The 14,329-nt window shown below is 39.3% G+C and overlaps 1 protein-coding gene and 1 pseudogene across 8 annotated transcripts in view; both read right to left on the minus strand.

Moving 5' to 3' along the window:
- Positions 1 to 581, minus strand: part of LOC125264553 (NACHT, LRR and PYD domains-containing protein 12-like) — a 143,300-nt gene extending 142,719 nt beyond the window's left edge. For 5 of the 8 annotated variants that reach the window (XM_048184000.1, XM_048183956.1, XM_048183990.1 and 2 more), the window contains exon 1: positions 12 to 386. The gene's annotated coding sequence lies outside the window, so the exon portion shown is untranslated. The other 3 variants (XM_048183985.1, XM_048183966.1, XM_048184007.1) reach the window with 2 other exon arrangements.
- Positions 582 to 2,855: 2,274 nt separating this feature from the next.
- LOC125264877 lies at positions 2,856 to 12,480 on the minus strand (annotated as a pseudogene).
- Between the last annotated feature and the right edge of the window lie 1,849 nt (positions 12,481 to 14,329).

Below are 14,329 nucleotides of genomic sequence, written 5' to 3' on the forward strand. Positions count from 1 at the left end.
ACTGAACTTACCGTCAAACTCACTGATGTTCGTTCAGCACCGACACTAATTCAAGCTCCAATCAAAACGAAACAGAAACAAACATCTCTCAGTGAAGACCTGAGGGCTGTTTCATAAAAGATGCTAAGAAAAGCGAGGATTAAACTCCAAAACCTGACTTGAATTAACCTAACAAATGAGTTTGGGCTAAAACGGTTTCATAAAAGGTAATTGAAGTTCACGCAGTCCCGCTAATTCGATCCAGGTTCACCTAGTCAAGATAATGTCGCGTGCACGCTTTTCTTAAGCAGCCCTAGAGGTCGATCATGGATCAAATCGATCCACCATAGGAAACGGCATACATTTTGTGCTATTTTATGCATTTGAGACATGATGTTTTCCTTAGTGCATAACTTACTTTTCACAAGTTTATTCTCCATCTGTAAATGTTAGAAAGTAATGCAAATATTTCCATTTTGAGGCTAAACTTCACATTGAACGAGCGCTGTTGCGCGCATGCGCGCTAAACAGACGGGACGCAATAGAAGCGCAGTAATTCTAAAATATACATTTCGCTAAAATATTTGATGTTGGACATTAAATGTGCCTTATGTACACTTTCAAACCTACAAGTAAATGTATTTTTATGATAGTAACTGTAAATGGACTATTGTAATGGGGTAAATCAATATACTTTGGGACAATTACTGAGTTTAGATTCATCTTACCAATTAAAATTTAGTCTGTGCATATTAATTTTAATTTTTAACCATAAAGAGTACTACTGTCAAACAAAACCAGAGAGAAATGTATTCATATATTTTATAACAATCTAATTAAATATTGGGCACAAAACATTTAGCCAGTAAGAAAGGAAAACCTATATTATATATATATATATATATATATATATATATATATATATATATATATATATATATATATATATATATATAAAAATTAGGACACTTTTTCCCAGTCTTTTCAATAGCAAAAAGTGTCCTAATCAACCTGAATTCCATATATATATATGAGACCAGAGTATAGATTAAATATGGGCCTTGGAAAAGGCTAGCTGACTTTATTGTGCTTTGACTACAGTGGGTAGTTTCAGTGTGGACAACAACCATGCATGCCACTTCAGCAGGCTGCATCTTACTCTGTCACTCTTCTCATAGCTTTTGCTGGCTCTGAAACACTCACTTGGTATTTCTCCTGCTCTTTGTCTAGCAAAAAAATCACTCATCACTTAATGAAAGCTTACAAATGAAGGCCTGATTGTTTCAGGGGCCTTGTCAAAGGTTTATTGATTTTGAATTTCTGTGTTACTTTTGCTATATTTTCACACTTAAAACAATGATTTGGTAATCCTCTTGTATTCTTCTGTGCTAAGAAATAAGTCTCCTGACAGTTCTCTCCCAAGTGCTTCCATTGTTGTCAGCATTAAGTCTGAGAATGATTCAGTGGGCTATATAACACTTAATTTTTAAGAAATTACTTCTCTTTAAATGTTTTGTTTCTCATCATACTTACCTTTTAATAAAATATTAAAATAATAAAAATGTCTTAATGTAAAAACTTAACACCAATATATGTTTTTATTTAGCACAATTTAGTAAATGTGTGTATTATATATATATATATATATATATATATATATATATATATATATATATATATACACGCATAATAATATACACATAATACACACACACACACACACACTATATATATATATATATATATATATATATATATATGTTAATAAAGTCAAATAATTGTATGTGAGAGAGTCAGTTGTAATATCATTGCGTTCCTATTGGTCAGTGTTAGAGGAGCTCAGCTTAGCCTGGTTGTTAGCCTGCTCCGGAGCAGGCTAGCTGCAAAGTGTAAATCTCCATAGTAACTTAATGTAGATTAATTTAGCCTCCCTTCATGCAACCGAGTCAGGGCTAAATTCAGCCAGGATAACTGGAAAATCCCAGCTTAATCCCTTATCTTGCTTTTGTGCAATACCCCCCTGAACCGGAGCTTGATTCGTTTAGACATGACCACGTGATCTGTGATGTCAGAAGCAGTGTTGCCAAGTCCCCGGTTTTCCCGCGGAATTGGGCTGCTTATCACTGTTGCCGCGGGTTGAAACGAACCCAAAAAACATGATATTTAGCCCCTGGAATTTTACCAGGGGAACCCCGCTATAAACGGGATTTTAACTCCTGAGTGCGATTTACCGGGAGACCTCCCTAAAACGCCATTGGGCTGGTTTTGTTGTGAAAACCTGGCAACCCTAGTCCGAAGTTTCGTTTTTGCACACAACCACGTACCTGCTTCATATTCTGTTTCAATAGGCTTGTTTGAGATGCTCCTATGTTGCTATATGAAAATAAACATAATGAACAAGACACCCAAAGTACTTGTCATTTATTTCCATTCAAAAGATGTGTGTATCACTCATTTCAACTTTAATTACAGACATGTTTTTTATATATATTTTTTATAAATGACAACAATCACATAACCCACAGAGAGATCACACTGTCAGAGAGTTTGGGAATATTCGCACATTATGTTTACACATAAAAATATGGTTTTAGAGTTTTAAAATCAAACATTTAAAAAAAAGAGATCAATACATCACGGGTACAGTGGAGGCTATGGGCCAGGACAGTATCATGTTATTAACTTAATTCAGACTCACTTTATGTGATTAATTAGTGTAATGGATCCTTCGGGCAGTTGTGGCCTAATGGTTGGTGAGGTTAGAATGGTAACCTGAAGGTTGTGGGTTTGATTCTCAATACCAGCAGGAAATGACTGAGGTGCTCGAGCAAGACACAGAACTCAAGTGTGCGCGTGTGTGTGTGTGTGTGTGTGTGTGTGTGTGTGTGTGTGTGTGTTCACTACTCTCTGATCCTAATGTGTGTGCACTAACTTGTATGGGTTACCATCCCTTTATGTCACTTTCACTATAATATGGTGAAATATAAAACATTAATCACATGTATCTCATAACATCAGTGTATGTCATAGTTTCATGGAGTGTCTTGTCTTAGAAATGGTAATAAGAAAGGCTAAATCTGTGTTTAGTTTATATATGCATCTCTGAGTGATTCATTAACATCTCTGTGTGTTAATGAAAAATGATATAAACTCAGTTATCCCTGATTTAAAGAGAAATAAATGTGTAAAAGAGGAAATCATTATAATCAATCGTAGTCTAGGAAGGTGGGAAAAGCCTATACATAAAAATAAAGTCGCAGAATATTTTCTTCAGTTAGGTTCAGTTAGATGATCCCTAAATCCCAGCCAATGGATGCTCCATTTCTGAGGAGTCTTTGTTTTCCAGAGCGACTGAGCTTCTGCCAGAAGACCCTGGTGTCCTCTCCAGGTTCAGGCCAGCTGAGATAGCTCTTCTTCTGGATTAGTCTCTTCATCCTGTAGTACGGAGACAGCTGATGACTCGGAATATGCTCCAGGAACACCAGGATGAGAACGTCTTTTTTCTCATTAAAGAGACAGAAACTAGCAACTCGGATCTCTCGGGAACACCGACTAATCACACAGATGGTTTTGCAACTACTATAAATGCTGTTAACAATATTATCCATGATAGGTTTGCCTGGTTCAAAGTCCCTGTGGTGCAGACACAACTTCCAGCCCTGCTCGCCTTCCAGCTGAGGCAACAGTTTCCTCATTACCCACAATTCATCATGAACATTATAGGAAATAAAAGCATCATACTGCAGACCATTGGGCTTTCTCTGCTGTTTGTTATCGTGGAGAAAAGCAAGGAGAAGGTAGTAGGCATAAACAACCTGCCATCTGAGGAAGTGAAAGAGAAAAGAGCCAAGAAGGGTCATTGACACTAGTGTGGCTGTGGAAATGAAGCAGAAGAGCCCCACATCTACGTTACATGAATCCACATCCAGATCCAGGAGTTTGTGTCCTTTGACTTTGTCTGGGTAATTGCACGTGAGTTCATAAGCACTCTCGACTTCGGTGTCATTGCTGCTGACGGTCCAGTTGACGAACCAGGCGTTGGTACAGTCACACGAAAGATAATTTCCTCGCAGATCAAGGTAAATCAGAGTTGGCAGAGACCGGATCAAGGTCTTGTTAATGACGGATAAGGCGTTCGTGCTTACATGCAACAGATGCAGTTTACTGAGATTTGCGTTAATGAGAAAGTCCAAAGATTGCAAGCCAACTTTGGACAGGTGGAGTGTCTTGAGGACCCGGAGGGGCAGAAATATTCTCGTAGTGAGTGAAAGGAGTTCATTCCTGCTGAGATCCAGCTCCCACAGATAAGGAGTGTAAGTGAATGTGTCTGGATCTAAAGAGTTTATATTGAGATTCTCTGCTTGAAGTTCTTCCAAAGACCTCAGTCCCTTGAAAAGGTTTGAGGGCAGATAACACATTCCTTTATGACCTTGGCTAAAAATGTTCAGAGTCTTTAGCTTTCTCAGATTTTGAAAGGGTGGATGATCAAGAGGCTTCTGGTTGTCATATGAGATATAGTTATTGTTCAACAGAAGGGTTTTCAGGTTTAGGAGTCTTTTATTGAACCCTGAGAGAGCTTGTTTGATTGCAAATTCAGGAAAATTAAATTTGTCAATCCATCGAAGGACCCCGCTTCAATAAATGAGATTTGATTGTCTGGATGAGACAAATTCTTCAGGGATTTTAAGGACTCAAAATCTCCCCTACGGACCGAGTCCAGCTTGTTATTCGCTAGATCCAAAATCGTAAGTTTTTGAAGATCTTTTTTAAAATATCCATTGAGAACGAGTCTGTTAGATCCAATCAGTAGAGTTTTTAAGCTTTTCAGATCTTTAAAAGAAAAGTCCTCAATAAAAGATATATAATTGGTCGCTTCCGGTGAGACGGGAACACTGGCGCGTCTTGGCTGCCGCTCCTCTCAACCTACACTTGTTTTATCGTTGTTTTATCTCTAAATCACAGTCGTGGCTTTTTGGAACTTTGGAAAGTGCCTGGGTTTCCCCCGCACCTACGCGATGCTGTACGGCGTTTTAACCCTTGGATTATTGGTTTTATCACAGAGCTATAACCACCGGATCATTGGATTGTTTACAGATTGTGCATCCTACGGCTGGGTTCAAGACGCTCTGGTTCTGGTTTCCATGGCTGTAAGGTACACTGCTTGTAATCTGCTGAACTTAAAGAGAAACTATTATCTGCCTAACGACATATACAAACTGTGCCGTAATGTCGGTGTTTTGCGACCCCCGCGCTATATTCATCGTGCGTCAAAGCGCAGATTTTCTCCTTCTTCAGTGGATAACATATGTGTGCCGGCATACCAGCGTTCTGTATTTCGAATGGTGAGTGCGGGCGCAGACTTAAATAACTTGTCAGCGCTGCCTCGCATAGAGCTGTCTTCACTAGCCTCTACACTAACAGATTTTTCATCGGATAACAGCGGTGTGTCGTCATCTCAGCGCAATGTTCAACGAGCACTGTGTGCTGACAAATTGCCGCGACCTCAAAGTACTGAGAAGTCGTCGCAATGTTCTGCGATCCCGCGCGTGGTGAAATCTGCGCTTTTTAACACACGTTCTGTGAACAATAAATCCCTCATCTTATCTGACATTATCATTGAAAAAGGACTTGACTTGGTGTGCCTTACAGAAACTTGGCACAACCAGTCAGATGGTCTTCTGTTTAATGAACTTACACCTACTGGCTATGGGTTATTTGATTCCCCTCGCTCGTCTGGTAGGGGAGGGGGTATTATTGTTTTATTTAAACAAGATATAACATTTAGGCCAGTAGCATTTCATATGTTATCCCCCAGTTTAAATCTTTTGAGTGTCTGGCTTTGAGTATCTCTGCACCCAGTTCGATTGTAATTGCTACTGTTTATAGACCACCTAAGCCTAATGCTGCCTTCTTATCGGAATTTGCTGACTTGTTGTCAATGTTGTGCCTTAAGTTTGAGAAAACTCTTATCCTAGGGGATTTCAATATTCATGTGGACAAAAAAGACTCTGCGATGACAAAGGACTTCCTGTCTTTACTGGAGTGTTTTGACCTTAAACAGCTGGTGGACTTCTCTACTCACAACAAGGGCCACACCCTAGATCTAGTTATTTCTAGTGGATCATTTTTGTCCCAGCCTTACACCGTAGACCTAGGTCTGTCTGACCATTTTGCTGTCCTTTTTAATATGGAATTGGAAAATCCCAATATCTCTACATCCCGTACTATAATGTATCGGAATTGGAAATCAATTGATCTCCAGGATTTTTCTGCTTTTATTGAGTCCTCTTTAATGTGTTTCTCTTTTACTGACCCTTTGGAGGACAAAGTCTCGCTATTAAACTCAGTTCTTTTGTCTGGTTTAGATTCACTTGCACCTATGAAATCTCGCTCTGTTTCATATGTTCGCTCTGCCCCTTGGTATAATAATGAGCTGCGTACCAAGAAGGCAATGTGTCGTAAGATGGAGCGAAGGTGGCGTCTCTGGTATGAATGTTCATCTTCATGCTTGGAAGGACAACTTAAATGAATATAAGTCTGAGATTGCTTCTGCTAGGTCCCAGTACTTTTCTCAGATTATTATTAATAACCAGAGCAAACCCAGACAATTGTTTCATGTTATTAACAAACTTTTAAAAGGTGATAATTCCTCCCATACACCCATTGCAGCTGACCTTTGTGATAGGTTTCTTGATTTTTTCAGTTCTAGGATTGAGAAGGCTCGTAGTAGTTTGAGCCGCACTGCTGTGATCGATGACTCTGCTTTCTGTACCCTTCACTTTTCTGGTTCTCCTCTCTCAAACTTCTCTATACTTGATTTAACCTCTCTGGGCAAGGTAGTGTCACAAATGAAGGTTACCACCTCCATAACTGACCCACTTCCTACCTGCTTGTTCAAAGCATGCTTTCCTTGTTTAAGCGATGTGGTGCTGAGCATTGTTAATGACTCTCTTTCCTCAGCGGTTGTACCAGCAGCTTTTAAAATAGCTGCTGTTACTCCGGTACCTAAAAAGCCGAACGTTGATCTTGACAACTTACACAATTATCGTCCGATTTCTAATCTCCCTTTTTTAGCAAAAATTTTGGAACGAACAGTTGCATCTCAGTTGTATGCTCATCTAACAACGAATAATTTATTTGAGCCCCTTCAGTCTGGTTTTCGTAAATTTCATAGCACAGAAACAGCCTTAGTGAAGGTTACTAATGACTTGTTACTTGCTGCGGATTCTGGCTGCCTGTCAATTTTAATCCTTCTCGATCTCAGTGCTGCCTTTGACACTGTTGATCATTCTGTTTTACTCTCTCGTATGGAATCTGTGTTTGGCATCACTGATACTGCTCTTGATTGGTTTAAGTCCTATCTCACCGACCGTAGGCAATTTGTCTCCATGGGTGGGCACAAGTCTAACATTGGCTCAATCAAATTTGGGGTGCCACAGGGATCTATTTTGAGTCCTATACTCTTTAGTATGTATATTTTTCCCCTTGGTCATCTTTTGCAATCTCTGGGTCTTAAGTATCATTTTTACGCAGATGACACTCAAATTTACATTCACTCAAAACCTGAAGATCACACTGCAGTGGCGTTTCTCGAACATTGCATATCGGAGATTAAAATTTGGATGTCAAAGAATTTTCTCTGCCTTAACAGTGATAAGACAGAGGTCATGCTGCTTGGCTCTATTCACCAAATACGCAAAGCTGGTTCTCCTTCACTCAATGTTGATGGCACTGTTCTCGAGTTTCAAACAAAAATAAAAAACCTGGGGGTGATATTTGATTCTCATCTCACATTTGATCCACATGTACAGAATACCGTTAAAACATCATTTTTTCACCTCCGAAACATCGCAAGGCTTCGTCCTATGCTTTCTTTTAATGTTGCAGAAAAACTGATCAATACCTTTGTTTTTTTGCGCATTGATTATTGCAACGCCCTGCTCGCGGGAGTATCGAAAAATACCCTCAACAAACTCCAATATGTTCAAAACTCAGCTGCCAGAATCCTAACAAGGACAAGAACCCGAGAGCATATCACCCCTATCTTGGAGTCCCTACATTGGCTTCCCGTCAGGTTTCGTGTAGATTTTAAAATTCTCATTACACGACTTAGCCCCACCCTATCTATCTGAGCTTTTAACAGTTTATACTCCCAGGCGTGAGCTCCGTTCTTCGGAGTTAGGCCTCCTGACCGTTCCCACGACTCGCATGCGCACGATGGGTGACAGGGCTTTCTCTTCCTATGCTCCAAAACTTTGGAACTCTCTCCCCTGTGATATTAGACATGCAAACTCTCTTAGTGTTTTTAAAGTTTCTCTTAAAACTTATTTTTTTAGACTTGCTTATATGTAATTTGTATTATTTTTTTTTTTTTACTATTTCGTATCTATTTATCTTTCTATTTACTTATTTTTACTATTTATCTATCTTCTTTATTGTGTATTGACTGGTTATTTCTTTGTACTATGTGTAAAGCGCTTTTTGTCTACAGTTTCGCTTCAGACAGTGCACTGTAGTGTCCCTGAGGTAAAACTAGAATCATTCGCCGCTATAGGAGAGGAAGAATTATCTAAACTTATCAAATCATCAAAATCAACAACATGTATGTTAGACCCAATGCCGACTAAACTACTGAAAGAAATGCTTCCAGAGGTCGTAGGTCCACTTCTTGATATAATTAATTCATCGTTAACACTAGGATACGTGCCAAAAACTTTTAAGCAGGCTATTATTAAACCTCTTATTAAAAAACCTCAACTAGATCCGAGAGATTTAGTAAATTACAGGCCAATCTCGAATCTACCTTTTCTGTCAAAGATACTAGAAAAGGCAGTTTCAACACAACTGTGCTCCTTTTTAGAAAGAAATGGAATCTGTGAGGATTTCCAGTCAGGATTTAGACCATACCATAGTACTGAGACTGCTCTCGTTAGAGTTACAAACGATCTACTCTTATCATCCGATCGTGGCTGTATTTCTCTATTAGTGTTATTAGATCTCAGTGCTGCTTTTGACACTATCGATCACAACATTCTTTTAAAAAGACTTGAAAACTATATTGGCATTAGTGGAATTGCTTTGGCATGGTTCAAATCTTACTTATCTGACCGTTATCAGTCTGTAGTAGTTAATGAAGAGATGTCGTATCGATCACAAGTTCAATATGAAGTACCACAAGGCTCAGTACTAGGACCGTTGCTTTTCACTCTGTACATGCTGCCCTTAGGAGAGATAATTAGGAAGCATGGTGTTAGTTTTCACTGCTACGCTGACGATACTCAGCTCTATATTTCCTCGCGCCCTGGCGAAACCTACAAATTCACAAAACTAACAGAATGCATAGCTGACATTAAAAGCTGGATGACAAGAAATTTCTTATTATTAAATTGATAAAATTTAATAATTCTTATTAAATTCTTATTAAAAAACTGATATCCTAATCTTTGGACCAAAAACTTCCTCACGAAAAAACCTTGAATACTCTCTAACACTTGACGGGTGCTCCATTAAATCTTCGTCCTCAGTTAGGAACCTGGGTGTGCTCTTTGATACCAATCTTTCATTTGAAAGTCATGTTTCTAGTATCTGTAAAACCGCCTTCTTCCATCTAAAAAATATATCTAAATTACGACATATGCTCTCAATGACAAATGCGGAACAGTTGGTTCATGCATTCATGACCTCAAGACTAGATTACTGTAACGCTCTACTGGGTGGTTGTTCTGCTCGGCTTTTAAACAGACTACAGTTGGTCCAAAATGCGGCAGCTAGAGTTCTTACTAGAACCAGAAAGTATGACCATATTAGCCCAGTTCTGTCAACATTACATTGGCTCCCTATTAAACATCGTATAGACTTTAAAATCTTGCTACTTACTTATAAAGCTCTAAATGGTTTAGCTCCCCAATATCTAAGCGAGCTCTTGGTGCATTATAGTCCTTCACGTCTATTGCGATCTCAGAATTCAGGCCAGTTGATAATACCCAGAATATCAAAATCAACTGAAGGCGGCAGATCCTTTTCCTATTTAGCACCTAAACTCTGGAACAATCTTCCTAGCATTGTTCGGGAAGCAGACACACTCTGTCAGTTTAAATCTAGACTAAAAACACATCTCTTTGCTCTTGCATACACATAACACATTATCAATACATTAACATTTTTCAAATCCATTAAAGGATTGTTACGCTGCAATAATTAGGTCAGCTGGAACCGAGAACATTTCCTATAACACTAGATATACCTGTACATCAGAATAAGAATGGCATCTACGCTAATATCTGTCTCTCTGCTTATCCTGAGGTTTTCCGGGTGCTGGATCCAGGCCGTATCCAGATCAGATGGAGAACCTGTGTCTGGACCTGACTACAACGTAGCCCAGGAGACAATGGGCCTACAGATCCAGTTCTGGCTGCATCTATAATTCAGATTTTTAAATCTCCGTATCCGCTTACATATATTTATATATAATCTATTTTTAATCTCTATAATAAAAATGTATAATTCAGATTTTGATCTCCATATCCATTTACATATATTATATATATCTTCCAAGGGGTTTTTTCCCTCCTAGGACTTTTTTCCCAGTGCTAGCACGCTGGGTTTTTCTCCTAGGGGTTTTTTTCCACCCCTGGGAGTCAGCCGACATTGGCTTAATGTAGCACCATCTTGTATATGTTACATATTACCACGCTTGCTTGTACAGCTTATTTTTAACCATTTCTCTTTTTTCTGTGCTCCTAATATGTAAAGCTGCTTTGAAACAATTACAAATTGTAAAAAGCGCTATATAAATAAATTTGACTTGACTTTGAGAATACCCTTTTAAAGGCGCTATATAAAATAAAGTTTATTATTATTATTATTATAATTACTGTACATCTGAAGGGTCTGTAATTGGGTTAAGTTGGCAAAATCAACACGACTTATGCTCTTTATATGGTTGAAGGTGAGGTCCAAAAACTGAAGACCCGGCAGGCTGCTGATGACAGCAGGAACGCTGTTCAGTCTGTTGTTGGACAGGTCCAGCTCGGTTAACTGTGTGCAGAACTGCATCTCGTCTTTGGATATGGATGTAATGTTGTTCCCCTGCAAGCCCAGAAATCTCAGAGAAGAAATCAGACAGACGTTCCTCATCAAAGCTTTCACCTTTACATCCCCCAGAGAGTGAAGCCTCAGGCTGGCCAGAGAAGAGCTGAAGGTCTGCAGGAGATCTGTGATCTTCTCCACGGGCAGCTGTATTCCACTTAGATTCAGATGTCCACGCTTTGAAGATAGCTTCTGTCCTGCACATCCCATGTCATGTTCTCAGCAATAAAAGCCAAGACCAAATTATCCAGGTGAGGGAAAATATCTGCAGTGACACTGAACACTTCCAAAGGATTCTGAAATAAATCCAGGACTTTCAGTCTCAAAGATATGTTGGACACCTCCGAGGTCTGAAAAGAGCTGAAGTTATTGCTTCCAATGTGCACTTCCTGTAATTGAGGTCATGAAAAGAGCAGCTGAACTTTGCTTATTTGCTTCAGATGATTTCTGGATAGATTTACTTTTCTTAAACTGATCAGGGGTGAAAATGCAGAGATGTTGATATTTGCGATCAAGTTGTCATTTAGATGCAACACAGTGAGATTTCTCAGATCCTGAAACATTCCTCCAGAGATGTCTGTCAGTTTGTTGAAGGCCAGATTCAACTCCTGCAAAGCCACCAAACTGCTGAACGCTCCGTCCTCCACCTCCCGGATCCTGTTGTGTAGTGCAATAAAACTTTTAAGATTAGACAGATGAGAGAAATACTCCTGGTGTATCTTCTGTATGACATTGTCAGAAACGTCCAGATATGTGACTTTGTCCGGTATATTCCTTGGTATAAAATGCAGGTTCCTCTTATTACAGAACACATTTATGTTTTGTGCATATTTCAAAGACCCTCTGATGGTACAGTTCTTTACTGAGTATCCATTGACCAGATTCATGAAAACACAGCAGTGAAGCAGCCATGAAGTCAAGCGAATGAAGCACAAACCAGCCTCTCTCTTCCACATTCTGAGATTTATCCTGTTATTATTCACTTAAATGAGTAAATCATCCAGGTGGAATTCTTGACTTTTCTTCTCTTCAGTGTTCCTAAGAAAGAGAAGACCAGAGTAAGTGCAGTGATGACGGTGTTACGCACAGTGTCAGTGACGCATGGGTAACCCATTTAATCCCACCGATCACAACAGTGACTGCAAAGAAAGATTTCATTTATGAAGCTAAAACTGGTGTTTTTGTGCATTTACTGCAAATATGGAAAAAGTTAAGGGTCTCAATGACATATGTGCAGTTTCTCATGGTTAGTGCAAATGATCACATGACCAGAGCAGTTTAATTCGTGTTTGCACCATCAGTAGATGATGGCTGCATCAAAGCTTCAAAACAAAAGGTTAATAAAGTCTGGTAACTACAGAGCCCTGCACATGATATGCAAGGAAATAAAGTCAATCGTGCAGACAATTAACTAATTAATTCCCCCGATTTGCTGAATTGTGAGCACAATTTACTGGTTTGTTCCCCATTTTTTGATGAATCGTGGGCATTATTTACTCATTTGTTCCCGCTATTTGCAAAATCATAACTATGATTTACCCATTCTTCCTGCTGATGCTTCACGTTTTATTGGTTGTACCAACTTTTGTCTCCTTAAAGGCTGGCTTTTATGGTTCGGTAGCTTATAAAAACTTAGTTATGGGTTTTTTAGCTTGTTAGCTGTACACCATGTCACATAGCAGCTTTTAGGCATTGTTCTGTTTTTGTTATATGTCAGAAATGACAAGGAAGCAGCCTCACACAATACAAAGTCAATGGAGACTGTTGGATTGCCCCCCCCCCGGTGGGCGTGGCCTAAATGCGCTCTGTCTCTATGAGTGAGCGATGGAGAGGAGGAGCCTAAAGGAAAACCCTGCCCTGAGGAGAATTTCTATTCAATGTTCCGTTTCACTTGGAAATACTCAATTTATATGGCAACACAAAAGACCTCACAACTCTAAAAATAAAGGGTTTGGCTTTGCCAAATATAAAATTTTATTATTGAAAACAATTGTGACTCAGTGGAGATGAGGAAGCAAAGTGGACTCAAATGGAGCAAGGGGAAGTTCACAGTCTCTTAAAGGCTGGCTTTTACTGTAACTATTTGGGTTTTTTAGCTTTCAATCAATTTCTTGTTCTGTTTTTGTTAAATGACAAGGAAGCAGCCTCACACAATACAAAGTGTGTTGGATTGCCCCCCCCCGGTGGGCGTGGCCTATGCGCTCTGTCTCTATTAATGGAGAGGAGGAGCTAAAGGAAAACCCTTTTGTCTTGGAAATACGAATGGAGAAAACCTCCGGTTCACAGGGACTTTATTTCTTTCAATCAATTTCTAAATTGCATGATTAACTACTATTTTTTTATTTTTTTCCTGCATGTGATATAAGGGGCTCCATATTTAACATAAAGATATGACAAAGATGCGGTGACATCATGGTCAGAACAACAGGTTAGAGATGAGGCTCCGTCAGAAAAAAGGTAGAAAACAGTGACAACTGTAGATACATAAAGCTTTCAGGATAAAAAATAGCCAGTGAACAAGATGACTACCACATCGAAAATGAGAAGACAAGGAAAACCAGGACATTTGAAAGAAACTGACAATAAAACACAGAGCACGAACAGCGCTAGCTTAGATGCTACTAGTCGCGAGGAGCAGGTAGCACGTGAGGGTGAAATGTCTTTGATACAAGAAATGAGAAAACTTTGTGAAGAAAACAGTTAGGGACATAAACGAATAACAAAGACCCTTGAACGCTTGGAAAAGACTGTGAGAGATATTAAGGAGCAGCTCAGTGACCACCAGCAGAGGATCGGTGAGCTGGAGTGAGCGATGTGGAAGATGTGGGGGCAGAGCAGCACCGTGTGATACGGCACCTGTTTCAACATGAAAAACAACTCACAGCTGTTTGTGATGATTTACAAAACAGGCTGAGGAGAAACAACCTTCGATTATTTCAAATACCAGAGAGGAGTGAACATGGGGACATGGTTGCGTTAAAGTACTGACGTTACCATATCAGGAACATGGCCTAAACAACTAAACGAGATGGTGTCATTTCACTGGTCTAAACAAGGATTTAGGTACTTGGGGATTATTATCACACCTGAAACTACAAGACTTTTTGAGGCGAACTATAATAAGCTATTTAATCAAATAAGGAATGATCTAGTTCGTTGGGAAGTTCTTCCTTTATCTCTGTTTGGAAGAGTTGAGACCATAAGGATGAACCTGCTCCCACGTTTCCTATTTTTATTCCAGTCGTTACCCATAAGATTTCCA

This window comes from Megalobrama amblycephala, linkage group LG1, assembly GCF_018812025.1.
Source record: "Megalobrama amblycephala isolate DHTTF-2021 linkage group LG1, ASM1881202v1, whole genome shotgun sequence".
In the NCBI taxonomy this organism is placed as follows: Eukaryota; Metazoa; Chordata; class Actinopteri; order Cypriniformes; family Xenocyprididae; genus Megalobrama; species Megalobrama amblycephala.